This window comes from Silene latifolia, chromosome Y, assembly GCF_048544455.1.
Source record: "Silene latifolia isolate original U9 population chromosome Y, ASM4854445v1, whole genome shotgun sequence".
Lineage (NCBI taxonomy): Eukaryota > Viridiplantae > Streptophyta > Magnoliopsida > Caryophyllales > Caryophyllaceae > Silene > Silene latifolia.
In genome coordinates this window covers 260,877,196-260,892,516 of record NC_133538.1, presented here as the reverse complement: position 1 = coordinate 260,892,516, position 15,321 = coordinate 260,877,196, and the positions used below count along the sequence as shown (strand labels likewise).

Genomic DNA, 15,321 nt, shown 5'->3' with positions numbered 1-15,321 from the left:
ATTCGGCCTATGAACATTCAAGCGGCAAATTTTGCTAGGCAACATGAAGGATTTAGCTTCATTTGTCAACCACCCAAATTTGTTATCAAGTGTATCATTCTTGACCCATTTGAACTTTTGGACCATGGTGTGTAAATCTATAATATGGCCTCCCTTTACCGGTGTATATGTGTCATTCTTGTTGAAATCTCGGTTAAAGTGATTAGCAAAATAAGTCACTAATCCTTCATTGACAATAAAGGTCGTGCCTTCTTTGCCACAAAAAACATTGAGCCATCTTTCAATCAAAAGTCGTAAAGCATTGTATGGCTTTGTGAACTCTCTTCCAATGTTCAAAGTCGACTCAATAAGAATAAAGTCAAGTTCGGTGAAATGGTTTGTACCTTTTCTAGCAATCAAAGTATGCCCAATAACCTTATGCCATACTCTTATGCCCGGATGATGGACTAAGAGAGCACGACAATCATGATAAGATGTAAATTCTTTTCCGGTAATGGCCTTCCATAAGGGAGCGGGGTCATACTTGGCAGGCTTCTTTGTATAAGTCAGCTCACCACCTTGGTGACTTTCAAAGAGCTCAAAAACTCTAAGGTGAGGGAAGAGTAGGTTAACTCTTGCATTTCAAACAATGTACTCAATCCCATAGACTCGAAAAAGGTCTTTATTTGCTCTAGGACACCCAATTTCGACAAAGTGTCTTGACAAATGAACTTGGTGGGCAAGATAGTTTTCTTAGCAAAGGAAATAAATTTCTTCCTATGGGATTCGGAAGTGAAAATTACCTCCGGATAATCGGTTAGTTGTTCACTAACCGGAGTAGTAGAAGTAGTAGCTTCCATAGGAGGATCTTGCTCTTGAATTTCCATCCTTGCATTATGAACTACCAATGCCTTTGATGCTTGAATAGCTTGAAGAGCTTGTTATCTCTTAGAAAGGTTCTTCTTTTGGGGTGCCTTACTTTCGCCTTTTGTTCTTGCCATGCTCCTTTACTTAGTAACACCAAAGAAAGCTGGAGATCTTCAATTTCTAGTAATACCCAAATCGATTTAGGATATTTGAATATTGCCTTGTATCCCAAAAATCGACTCAAACCTTGAAGATGTTGGTGTTTTAATCACTTGTTGTTGGTAAAGGAGTGATTTAATTTTGTTTTGAGGAAGTTTGGATTTGATTTGGTTTATTTTGGTTGAGAAATTTGTTGTTGGTTGATGGAGAGAATGAGGGTTTTAGGGTTTTGGGGTGTTTATGTTTGAATGAATGAAAATGAATTGGGTAAAGGGGGTTTTTAAGACCCGTTGGATTTGAAAACCAGAGGGGAGACGAGCGGCCTGGCGTCGGGACGAGCGTCTTTTGCTGCAAAATTGGTTCAGAAAAATGCGCTGGGGAAGAGCGTCTTATCAGCAAGACGAGCGGATTCTTGAGTTGGGACGAGCATCCTAAGTTGGAGACGCTCGGATTCCTTTCCAGAGAGAAATCCCAAAAATTGCCAGTGAAAAGACGAGCGGATTTCCTCTAGGACGACCGTCCAGGCTGAGACGAGCGGATTCTTTGGTAGGACGCTCGGATTCTCAGTCAGACCCAAAAGTTGCTTTTCCCAGCTTCTCAAGATGAGCGTCTTTGGCCCTGGACGCTCGGGTTCTCTTCAGGACGAGCGGATCCTCGTCAGGTCGCTCGGATTGTCCCTCTGCCACAGGGATTCAGGTCTATCTGTGGGTGCTTCGTAACCCGTGTCATTTTTACCCTTCATTTCTTGTGGTCTTCATTGTGGGGGGTACTACAAAGGCTTGGATAGCCTAGGCAAATGCTATCCCCACACTAAAGCAAAACACTACACATCAATAAACAATTGAGTCCCTCCCTCACTTCTCTCAAAATGATGAAAATCTTGATCAAGGCATAAAAATGTAAATCCAAAATTGACAAAAAATGCAATACAATAATTAAAATGCAAGTTAGGGAGTTAGAATATTTACAAGTGGTGATTTAGGGAGGACTCCACCAAACTCTCATCCAATAATGAGATGTCAAGGGGACATGTTCAAGGTGTTGTTGATGTTGCTCAACACCTTGAAAAAGTAGTCGAAAGCTTGTTCATTGTAATGATAAAGATCTTCAATAGACCTTTGCACTTGTTATTCTTCATGGTGGTCTTAGGTCATAGCATTACCGATATAGGGATTGAATATCCCTTCAAACTCATCATCTCAAAGACCGCATACTTCGTCTACTTGATCACTAAAAATGTCATGAGTTGATGAAGACAACTCTCCTTCTTTCTTATCTTGGCCAATGAGGCCTTCTTCTTCACTTGTCATGGGTGAGCTTTTCAAGCTCTTTTTGTTGAGATTTCCTTGCTCTTTGGATGGAGCATCATCCACTTTCTTTTTCCATTGAAATGCCAACTTCTTCCTATCATCTTGCCGGCTATAGTGATCAACCATAAAACATAGCTCATGTAATCGGGGAGCTCTCATTGTCTTGTCAAGATTGAAAGTGATGGTTTCATCTCCCACTTCAAGGGTGAGCTCTTCATGTTTTACATCGATCACCGCTCTTGCGGTGTGCAAGAAAGGTCTTCCTAAGATAATAGGAATGTTGGAATCTTCTTCCACGTCAACAATAACGGAATCCACCGGGATGAAGAATTTGCCAATTCTTACCGGCACATCTTCCCATACCCCTAAAGGTGTCTTTGTTGATCTATCCGCTATTTGAAGTGTGATATTAGTGCACTTGAGCTCTCCCATTCCTAGTCTCTTGCTTACCGAATATGGCATGACACTCACACTTGCCCCAAGGTCACATAAAGCTTTGTTGATCGTAGTGTCGCCAATAGTACATGGAATGGAGAAACTTCCCGGATCCTTTAGTTTTGGAGGTGAACTTCCTTGTAGGATGGCACTACTCACTTTAGTGAAAGAAATAGTCTCAAGCTTCCGGATGGATTTCTTCTTTGTAAGAATGTCTTTCATATACTTTGCATAGGCCGGAACGTGATTGATTAATTCCGTAAATGGAATCGAGACTTCCAAATTCTTCACAATCTCCATAAATTTTCCAAGTTGGTCATCAAACTTAGGCTTAGCTTGACGACTTGGAAAAGGGAGTCTAATCACAATAGGTTCCTTCTCTTTGGCCTTTTCTTCATCCTTCTTTGAAGCTTCTTGAATGGTGGGTTCTTCTTCCCTAGAGTTTTGCACAACACTTTCCTTGTCACTAGTCTCCACAATGTCATCCTCAACTTGCTTCTTTGGCTCTTCATATCTTGTACTACTCCTCAAATGGATGGCACTCACCGATTCTAGTCTTTGGGGATTACCTTGAGGTGGTAATTGCCCCTTTTGTCTTTGTGAACTTGAAGATGCTAATTGAGACATTTGGGTCTCCAACATCTTTGTGTGAGCTAGTATGTTGTTAATGGTGATGTCTTTTGCTTGGCTATCCTTTTGCATTTGAGTGAAAAACTCTTGTTGGTTCTTTTGCATTTGAAGGAATGCTTTTTGAACATCAAAACCTTGGTCATTTGTTTGATTGTATGGAGTTTGATTTTGGTGACCTTGGTTTTGGTTGTAAAAGGGTCTTTGATTTTGGTTTCTCATTGGAGGTGGGGTGTATGTTGTTTGAGGGTTTTGAACATTTTGGCTCTTGTATGGGAGGTTGGGATGGAATTTGGTGTTTTCATTGTAATAATTGGAATAAGGGGTACCACTCTTGTATGTTTGGAAAGCATTCACTTATTCACTTGTTCCCCTACATTCACTTTGGTCATGTCCCAAAGTTCCACAACTCTCACATATTCCACTTGGAATTGATAAAGATGCCACCATGGTATTAACATGTTGCTTAGGTGATTTGGAGGCTTCTTCAAGTTTAGCCATAGCCTTCTCAAACTTCAAGTTGATGGTATCAATATGAGCACTAAGTTGAGCACCCAATTGAGTAATAGAGTCCACTTCATGCTTTCCTCCTCTAGAAGCCTTCCGAGGTCTACTATATTGTGAGTTATGGATCGCCATTTCCTCAATCTTGTTCCATGTTTGATTATCGTCAACTTTGGTGAACATACCATTTGATCCTATGTTGAGAATGTTTCGGGAGTCTTCATAAAGACCATTAGAAAATTGTTGTACCAAGAACCACTCGCTAAGTCCGTGATGAGGACATGAGCGACAAGTTCCTTTGAATCGCTCCCAAGCTTCATACAAAGATTCTTCGTCCCTTTGTTTGAATCCCGTGATTTGGGCTCTTAGCATGCTAGTCTTTTCCGGAGGGTATAATTTCTTGTAGAAAGCAAGTTCCAATTTCTTCCAAGAGTCAATACCAAGAGTAGTCTTATCAAGGCTCTTTAACCATTGCTTCGCGGTACCAATCAAAGAAAAAGGAAATAAAACCCATCGAATTTGGTCTTGAGTCACTCCGGTTTGAGAAATCGCATCACAATAGTCACAAAAAGTCTCCATGTGAGAATGAGGGTCTTCACTAGGCATCCCCCCTAATTGGCTTCTTTCGACTAATTGGATAAATGCGGATTTTGCAATGAAATTACCGGTCAAATGTTATGGTGTGGGAGTACCATTTGGTAGGTTCTCCTCGGTTGGTACGGAATGTGATGAAAATTTAGGCATTGTGGGTTGATTTTGTGTTGGGTTCTCCTCTCTTTCCCTTGCAAAAGGGTTGATGAACTCAATAGTATTTGGTTGAATATTCACAACCTCACCAATACCTCTCAAAGTATTTCTAGCAAGTCTTCTATTGTTGGTCAAAGTTCTTTCAATTTCGTGATCAATGGGTAACAAGTTACCTTGTGATCTTCTAGACATGCAAAATATCAAACAACTAGAAAATAAATAGAACAAACCTTGAGGAGTTTTACTTCCCCAAGGCAAAGAAAGAAACAACCAAGAACAATCAAATAAAATCAAATCAAGTTAACACCGTCCCCGGCAATGGCGCCATTTTTGGTCGGACTATCGTTTTCGGTTACTTGTCGTTAGGAGTACCTAGACCAAAACAATATTTATAACTTCACAAAATACTCTACTATTAGTAAAGAGGTAAGTAAAGGTCGGATCCCAAGGGACGGGTACTGATGTAGGATTTTCGATTGCAAATGGTCGTGTCTAAGGGTGTCACAATTTGGGTTGAGATAAGAGATCACTAAACTAAATAACAATGTAAATAAACAAGAAAGATGATTAAAATGAGATGTAGACAATTGATTAAAAGCACTAGGGTGTCATGAGTTCATAGGGGATTCATGGAAATTGATCATACAAACATATTCTCAAATTATAAGCAAGCAATTATTGTTGTGATAGGATCGAGTTCGTTTATATCTTACAATCCTCCCTACTCAACTATATGCATGGTCTAATGAGACTCGACTTGGTTTATGTCTTACAAGTCTCATTTAATAGATAAGTGATGGGTAAAAAATGCAAGGATTCATAGGCTCGCATTTCATCAAACATAACATGTGCATAAGTTGAGATCACAACAAGCAAGCAAATAAATTATGTGAACATATTAGATTAAGCATGAATCATTCCCCATATTGGTTTCCCCTAATTCCCTTTAACCCTAGTTAAGAGACTACTCACTCATTATCAAGTTTAACATGCTAACAAGGTTGTTGATCATATTAATAAGGCAAAACATGATGAGTTAATGGAAATGATTAACAATAATTAAAACAAGGATTAAGAGAGAATTTATACCTAATGATGATTCCAAAATAATAAGCAAAGAATAATAGAAGTACTTGATGATTGATGGAAGGTTGTCAATCTCCCAATAATACCCAAATAATCTTCAATTACCCAAAATAAATGATGAACAATAGAGATATTAAGGAAATGAGATTTGTATTAATGCTTAATTAAGAGTTGATTAAAAGATTAAGATGAGATTAGAATAACATAAAAACAGTATATGAAGGACATGATAATCTAATTAGTACAATGGGGTATTTATACTAAGGATTAGGTACATAAATTAGGGTTACTAAGGGCTTAAATGACGATTAAGACCCTTAAGAAAAGTTGAGGAAGTGCTCCTCTCGAGGGAGATGCGCATATCTATTTTGGTGGTCTTCATGGAGTACGCTCGTCCCGAGCGGCTTGGCTGAGGGACGGTCTGCACTGGAGAGGAATCCGAGCGGATTGGTGAGGGCGACGCTCGGATTGAGAGGGACCAGGACGAGCGGATTGGCCACGGAACGCTCGGATTGTAGCAGGCCAGGACGCTCATCCCGTGCACTGCGACGCCCGGATTGTTAGCCAGTCAGCTTCTCTTCTTTTCTTTCTCCAACAATCCTCAAGGATCTTGTTGGAGATGCAAGGATCTCATCATTGCCCATTTACTTCATTATTTACATAGGCCTTCTAGTCTTGTCTTCACTTTGATGCTTGGTCATTAGATTCGATCAATTTAGTTCCATTTTGCCATGAAAATGTAAGGTTCTTACTCCTTTCCTACCAAGGGATCAAAACCTCAAAGAATATGCAAAACGAAAGACTAAAGATAGTAAAGGACCCAATTATGCACTAAAAAACAGAGGAACGAGGCTAATTTGGGGACTAAATATGCTCTAAAATGAGTCACATCAGTAACACAAACCAATTACCACAACCGATCAGCCATAACGACACAACAATAACCAAATCACGTTAAAAGACACTCTAACAACCAACAGTACTGAGTAGGCGAACCTACCTTTAGCGCACCGCAGCGATTCCACCTCCGACCACAAGATGTCAAACAACCATGCAACACACCTATACAAACAGTACAATCATCTATCACAACCACAACCCAAACTGAAAACAACAACGACAATGATGATGACGATGACATACCTACGCATAGCTATCCGGCGTCAAGACCTCTACCTGACTCAAGCAACCTATCCCCATGGCATAAGCATCCTCAAGGACCACAAAGAAATGAACTATGGTGAAAGGAAGAAGAAGAGGCGACATCTAAGTTTAGAGGAAAGAGGCGGAAATGATTTGCGGTCATGCGAAACACGATATATAACTCCTCGCTGTAAACACGCTACTCGATAGAGTAAATAACTTACTCGATCGAGTGGCCTCTACTCTATCGAGACTCCCAGCTACTCGATCGAGTAGCCCCGACTAGATCGAGTATCACTCACCCAAAGCTTACCACTTCACAAGTCATCGCTCGCAAGGTTTCCAAAGGTCAAGATATGCCACTAAGGTCGGTCAATGTCAGTCAACGGGTCCCTAAAAGGACGGGTATTACAGTCTTCCCCTCTTAAAAAGAACTTTGTCCCCGAAGTTCGACTCATTTTCTCCCGCACGGCAGGACAAAGAAACCAAGGTTGACACCACCATTACCCAACACAGGTCAACATAACTGTTTAGAAATGCTATCCCACTACGTATGTCCATCAATCATCATTATCCACCTTAGCACACAACACACACACACGATCCTCAACGAATCACTAACTTCCTTTTTGAGTTACTGAACGCATACCAACCATAAAGACGACCAACTCGACTATCACTTATACTACTACACCATATTATTCAAACATGCACCAACACGATCACGAGACTATACTTTCATTCAACACCCGCCAACAACTACCACTTACAAAACACACAACACAACGGTCTTATCACAGATTCACAACAACACATGTTCCTGACTTACACCACATATGTTTCATTATACTCGATTACTTTGACCGCACAATACCATTCTGCTAATAACATTGAATTCTCAAGTCATCATAACGAATAACTACTGAAATAAAGTATACAACATGCTATTTCATTCAACAATTGTAAATTCTTACCCAATACTTTAAAATACCACAAAAATACTACAAAGATTGTTATAATTGCATCATTTTCCTTTTGCGACATTACTCTTCCCCTCTTAAAAGGAACTTCGTCCCCGAAGTTCACTGTCAAGCAACTTCCCTGCCCCTCAAACCGATACAGATGATATTAGTTGACATTACTCATAAACTACGAAACGACATTGACTCACCCTGCCATAACCCACTTTTGACATTACATGATTACAACTCATACAAACCTAAGACCACCGAAATTATGTAGTACCCCGCAAGATCTATTATTACAAACTAGCAGCAAGGTCCCGATTATTTGTTATATGATCATACCGGACATGCAACAGGATTTTTCTAGTTCAACTCGATATAGACTACAAGTCATACAAATACCACCGAAAACTGTTTGAATAGACTAAAATGCATATTCGCCTCATGACAGCAACGACACTTTATTGACATTACTTAAACATGACCCACATGATAGATATATATATATATATATATATATATATATATATATATATATATATATATATATATATATATATATATATATATATATATATATATATATATATATATATATATATATATATATATATATATATATATATAAGCGGGATCTCGTGAGTTTGGTTCTTACGGTGAGTTGTGAGTTTGTATGCTCACAAATCTCAGCCATTGAATAAAGGGAAATAGATGGCTAAGATTGAATCTTATAAAAATTGTAATAATAAAAAAAAAAAAAAAAAAAAAAACAACGCTGAAAACAAACTAACGACCCAGACTGTTACTACTCTTCGTCTCCAATTTCTTCGATTCAATATTCAATATCGCAGATCTCAAAACGTAAATCTCTCTTTCTCTTCCTCTAATCTTGATTCGTTGCGACAAAAATGGAGAACTTGATATCGCTAGTTAATAAGATTCAATGAGCATGTACAGCTCTCGGTGATCATGGCGACGAAAGGGGTCTTCCTACTATTGATTAATTGATTAACACCAATTAATCAATGAAGAATCAAGATGAACTCCCTTCTATTGCCGTTGGTGGTGGTCAGGTACCAGATTTAGTTTCAGATTTATTTTGATTTTCTGTTGTTTAATTTTTCTTAATTGATTTTCTGGGGTTTGTTGATTTTTTTTATTCTTGATGTGATTGTTCTTAACTCTGGTGGGCTGCTGGAAATGAGATCGATAACGACGGGTTTCGCCTGTGTTCATCCGGAAGTTGACGGCGGTTAGCAAAAACACAGATATTGGTGGCTATCTGAGATGGAATTGGTATGGTGGACTTGGAATTGCAGGTTGGTGGCTTATCGATGAAATCGTCGGAGACGTGTACTGGTGTTGTGCAATGATGACGAGGTGATGAGGAGTTCTGGTCCTCGTTTTCCTGGTCACCACGAGGAGTCGAGAGAGATATGAATTAATTGAATCAAGGCGAACTGCTGGTGATGTGTTTGGTGGTGTCGGTGCAGCGTCAATGCTACTGGCTCGCCACTCGCCTGATGTTGGCCAAGGCATAGTGGCTTGTGTGCGGTTTTACGATGCTAGCAGCAGTTACGTGACGAGAGGTAATGTTGGTGGTTTCGGGCAGCCTAGTTGGGCTCTGTTAGAGGTGTCCGTGACCATTGTTTGCCTCCTGCTCACCAACAAATCTGTCTTCCGGGGAACTTTCTTTTAGCCAATGAAGTGAGACTTGAGAGTATTCAGGCCCTGCCAATGAGAAAACCCCTTACATGATGTTAATGGTACTCATCTATGTGTTAATGGTATCTTTTACTCAATTACATTGAAAAAATACCCATGCTCATTAGAATCAACATTTATGAATAGAGGCAGCAGTTACTTTAACTAACCCTGCGCACAAAGCAGTACAGAAGTTCACAGTTCTTCTAGCTTTTCCGGTGAGCACATGTGTACATACACTCCCATCAGCAGCAACAGATCCGATCCACCAAGGTCTACTATCGTCTGTAGCCAGTTTACCAGATTTTGTGAGCAATGCAGATTACTTAGACTACCAGTTTACGAGACTAAGTGGAGAGACACATAAGGACGATCGATCTACTCGTAGTATTAGTGTATAAAAATCATCATGGAACAATTCTAAGTGCCGACAATTGTTTTAAGAGTATTATCATTTGGTTTTAGCAATTTAAAGTTTGCGGTATTATCATGTGGTAAAAAAAAACAAAAAAAGTAAAAAAATCAAAGTAGTAAAAAAAATCAAAGTGACACCGGAATAACATCACAATAACACCAGAATAACAGCACAATAACATGCGGTAAAAAAAGAGTTAAAAAGTCAAAGTAGTAAAAAAAAATTCAAAGTTACACCGGAATAACATCACAATAACAGCAGAATAACATCACAATAACACGCGGTAAAAAAAAAAGAGAAAAAAAATCAGTCGTAAAAAAAATCAAAGTGACAGCATAATAACAACACAATAACAGCGGAATAATAGTAGAATAACAGCACAATAACATGCGGTAAAAAAAAGAGTAAAAAAATCAAAGTAGTAAAAAAAATCAAAGTGACACCAGCATAACATCAAAATAACAGCAGAATAATAGTAGAATAACAGCACAATAACATGTGGTATAAAAAAAAGAAAAAAAAATCAAAGTCGTAAAGAAAATTAAAGTGACACCGGAATAACATCACAATAACACCAGAATAACAGCACAATAACATGCGGTAAAAAAAAAGTAAAAAAAATCAAAGTAGTAAAAAAATCAAAAGTGAAACCGTAATAACATCACAATAGTAGCAGAATAATAGTAGAATAACAGCACAATAACACGTGGTAAAAAAAAAAAGAAAAAAAAATCAAATTCGTAAAAAAAATTAAAGTGACAGCAGAATAACATCACAATAACAGCGGAGTAACAATAACAGCACAATAACACGTGGTAAAAAAAAGAAAAAAAAATCAAAGTCGTAAAAAAAATCAAAGTAACAGCAGAATAACAACACAATAACAGCGGAATAACAATAACAGCACAATAACATGTGGTAAAAAAAAGAGAAAAAAAAAATCAAAGTCGTTAAAAAATCAAGTTAAAAAAAACACAATAATAGCATAATAACACGAGGTAAAAAAAATAAGAGTGAAAAAAAATTCAAGCAAAAAAAAATTTGGTACAAAAAGAAAAAGAAAAAAACGTAACATAATGAGAAAATTAGAGAAAAACATAAGAGAAAAAAAATCAAAGTTGTAAAAAAAAGCATAATAACACGAGGTAAAAAAAACAGAGATAAAAAAATTAAAGTAAAAAAAAAAAAAAAAAAAAAAAAAGTAGCATTAGAAAAAAGAGAAAATAAACTAAATAACAATGCTTTTATATGACAACTAAGATTAATCTTGGCCACTCATCTCTAATGTAATCTAATGGTTGAGATTCCCCCAACTCACAACTCACCATAAGAACCAAAATCACCAAATCCAATCTCTCTCTCTCTCTCTCTCTCTCTCTCTCTCTCTCTCTCTCTCTATATATATATATATATATATATATATATATATATATATATATATATATATATATGATTATCAACTTTGAACAATACCACCGCACATTATGTTCCTGCAACAATTTGTTTTATCGTTCTGACCTATATACATAATATCGAAAACTATACTTATAAGGCGACCACACGCAATTACAAAATCAACGGTGAAGCTAAACAATGTTACTAAATAGCCACAATAAAGATTAACCTAATAACATTCAAAGATATGATGATTCAAACAAATCTCAACTCGAAAAGTTACTGTAACAGTGACACTCGATCGTGTTGGTCAGGCACTTAATCGAGCTGGCCTTACTCGATCGAGCTCATCAGCTACTCGATCGAGTAAGCCGGGGTCAGACTACTTCTTCTAAGGTCATACATGTACATACTCGATCGAGTGAGGGGTACTCGATCGAGTTGCCACAGGTCCAAAAGTCCTCTAAATGCCAAGTTAAACCAAACGAACATAGATACATGAGTCGGGATGCTCTCCCGACCCTAAAATCCTGCATAACATGTCTAAAACTACTCAAGTACAGCCTTATGGCCAACCATACAAACCAAAGATCCATAAAAGTACCTACCGAAAACCAAAATAATATCCACTACAACCATGAAATAAAAGAAGAAAGAAAATGGAGTATATCACTCCTCTTGCTGCTCCTCCATGACCTCATCATCACCGCCACCACCAGAAGTGCCTGCTCCTTCCGCATCATGACCTGCACCACCACCAACACCAGCATCTGCTCCCATGCGCCAAGGGGCCAACCAACCATATGGATAGGACTGAGGCTCTCCCCAAGTAGACCTATCCACACCATAAGAATGGAAGACCCCGCTGTCGTCCCCGGCACCTCTCCACCACACCGGCTGAGCTCCCATGGTCCCAATACCCTGTACATAAGCCATCTCATGAAGGTTCCGGAGTGTCAAGGTAGATGACACCCTCTCCGTGAGGTCGCTCACTCGTGTCTCCGGGCTATAAAAAGGATGGTAACCGGGATACTGGTACTGTGGCGGCACAGGCTGCTCCGGCTGCGCTGGCTGAGTCTCAGCCACCCTCTCCCTCACTCGGCGTGGCCCCCTCCCCACTCTAGGTCGGTCATCCTCAGCTCTCACATTCTCCCCCTTCCTCGGCTCGGGCATCACCTGTAGGATCTCTGGGTCAATGAGGTACATTTGCCCCGCAGGGCGCTCCTCCTCCTCCTCCTCCTCGTCAGAATCGGCAGACACCACTGCCGGTGGTAAAGGCTCTGTAGCGGAAGGTGCTCAGGAGCTCGTATCCGCATCCAACTCATACCCCACACTCTCCATTCCAAACTACCATCCCCCAAGGTTCTCAACCATTTCTGGTCGAGGAATAGTCTCGGTCCAAGGTAGGCACCGCGGTGGTCAAAGGGGTGTAGGCCAAGGAGGCTTCAAAGGAAGTCAGTCTCTCTGCCAACCGAGTGGCAATGGCACCACAACTCAGAAAACGGGTATCGGAACAAGACATCAGGGCTAGACTGGCACACACTATAGCAGGGGCACTAAAGGTCACTCTCTGAGACCGGGTGGGGTTAAGGTACGCCATCAGCAGCATCAACTCATGTGAGTTTAACTTACTCACATCATTCCTCTCGTAAAGCAGACATGTCAAAGCACGAAGGAAAATCTTCAAAGTGACATGTTGAACATCATTGATCAACATGTTACTCGAAGTAGGAGCTGATTTACCGGTAAGACAAGGCATGAGGCTACTAACCCCACACTCAGACGGTATATCCCTAAGAGCTCCCTTGGCGGGTTTAGCAAGGCCAAGGTGAGAAGCAAACATATCCATGGTAAGAAGAAAACTTGTGTTCATAAGGCGAAACTCCACAGTTTGTTCCACCGCATCGTACTTAAACGAACTCATAAACTCAAGGGTCAAGAAAGCATAGGAGTGCTTACGGAGGTGATACAACCCAGTCATCCCCAAGGTCTCGAAAATATGCCTAACATCGGTCTCAATCCCCAAATCAGTCAGAAGGGTCGTGTCTATGCAACGGGTAGGTCTCATCCTTCGTTTCTACAAGGCCACAAAATTACCCATTTGGGTAAAGTCCACAAAGACTACTGACGGGTACTCCGGTACTGCGGGGACCGTAGGTCCACTCCCCTCTCCTACCTCGGGCTCAGAAGCCCTCCCCCTCTTGCTCTGACGGGTTCCCACGGTTGGTCTCGGCATCTGTTTTAACATATGGCTTAAATACACAAACCACATATACTTGAAAAAAAAACATGTAAGGCGTTCATGTATAATCATAGAAAGGAGCAACTAAGTACACACTTTCACCAACAATCCACAATTATAAGTATAACTCTCAATTCTAATCATCAGACGGTCTCTACAGTTGTAAAGATTTTGACATTTTTGGTACCAATTATCATCATCACTATCACTTCTGAAAATCATACTTTCAAAATAACTTCATAAATAACCAAATTTCACAACAATACAAAACGAATTTCAGTTTGGGGCACTTTTAAGACGGAGTTTTAAGGCAAAATTTTTGAGGGAAAATCATCAAAATCGGCTCTAAACATGATATGTATAACATGTATTACCCAATTTTCATCCTTTTACATGCAAAAGACAACCAGAATTCAATTCAAAATCGCAAACCCTAGAAATTTCGAGTCACATAGATCCCTAATTTGATTCGATTTTTGCATTGTTAACAACAATAAACGATAAATTAAAGCAATTAGATCATATTACAACAATTATAAGGGAGATTTAGCCCACATAGATCGAATTTCCAGCAATTTCCAACACCATACATGCTTCTAATTAATTAAAAACATCAAAATAGGTTAGACATTCATACCTTGATTGATTAGTAAGCAAGAGAACGAATTAAGCAAAGAAATCACAAAGGTTCAAACACAAAATCAACAAGAACAAGGGTACTTTGAGAGAGATTTGGGATTAGGGTTTGCGGAAAGGAAGAAATAAAAGAAAGATTTTAGGAAAAAGGGTTTAATATCCCGTGTTTCAGCGGCACTGTAGCAGCTTACTCGATCGAGTATGTTACTCGATCGAGTGGACTCCACTCGATCGAGTTGGAGCTACTCGGTCGAATTTTCACAGGAAATTCCAACTTTCTCGACATAATAGCTTCCTAACTAGATCGAATGAGGTCTACTCGATTTAGTAGGCACTCGTACTCGGTCAAGAAAGGCTAGGTACATGGTCGGAAATATAAGATTAACTAAATATTCCTGCAAAACAGCAACGCGTGTCAATTCCAAAATGAATTCGGATATCGGCACAGATTATTATACTCATTCACGATGAATTACTATCACACAAATACAACATATCGATCTAACAACCCTATCACTTGTGCAACCCGTTTAACTTCATTCTATGACAACATTACGCAACCAACTGACTGTACTATTAGCTTTCTCATGTATACATCCAACACGCTTCATTTCACTTATGATCATGCAATCGTGACTACGACAAAATAACTTCTATTCATGTCACTCTAAACATACGTCTAACATGTACCATTCCTTATCATTCAAGCGTACTAACAGTTTAACCATGACGCACAACAATTATCAAGTAGCTTACACAACTTAATTACACCACATTGCAGAAGCATTTAACCATTCATCTATCACATCCTCCAAGTACTACTTGGACAACTGCTACGACTCATTCAAAACTTGCTATTTACCATCATTACCACATACCATATTCACAATCTCTTCCATCTCAAGTACTAATACCAACCATTTGGAACAAACATTACCACCACCACATCATACACATTGTCACGTATTACAAACGTATCACCACTTCCATTACTACTCAACTATAGATTATCACAGTTCCAATTACAACTATACACACTAGCATCCATAAAGAATCCACCACAAACATCCCTACATCACTATTATACACACTAGGCACATAATTCCC

At 39.3% G+C, this 15,321-nt stretch overlaps 1 non-coding gene across 1 annotated transcript; it reads left to right on the top strand.

The window, feature by feature from the left end:
• The first annotated feature begins 4,146 nt into the window (after positions 1-4,146).
• Positions 4,147-4,253, top strand: LOC141635168 (small nucleolar RNA R71). Its single transcript, XR_012539872.1, has one exon. It is a non-coding gene; the product is annotated as a small nucleolar RNA R71 (small nucleolar RNA).
• The last annotated feature ends 11,068 nt before the right edge of the window (positions 4,254-15,321 follow it).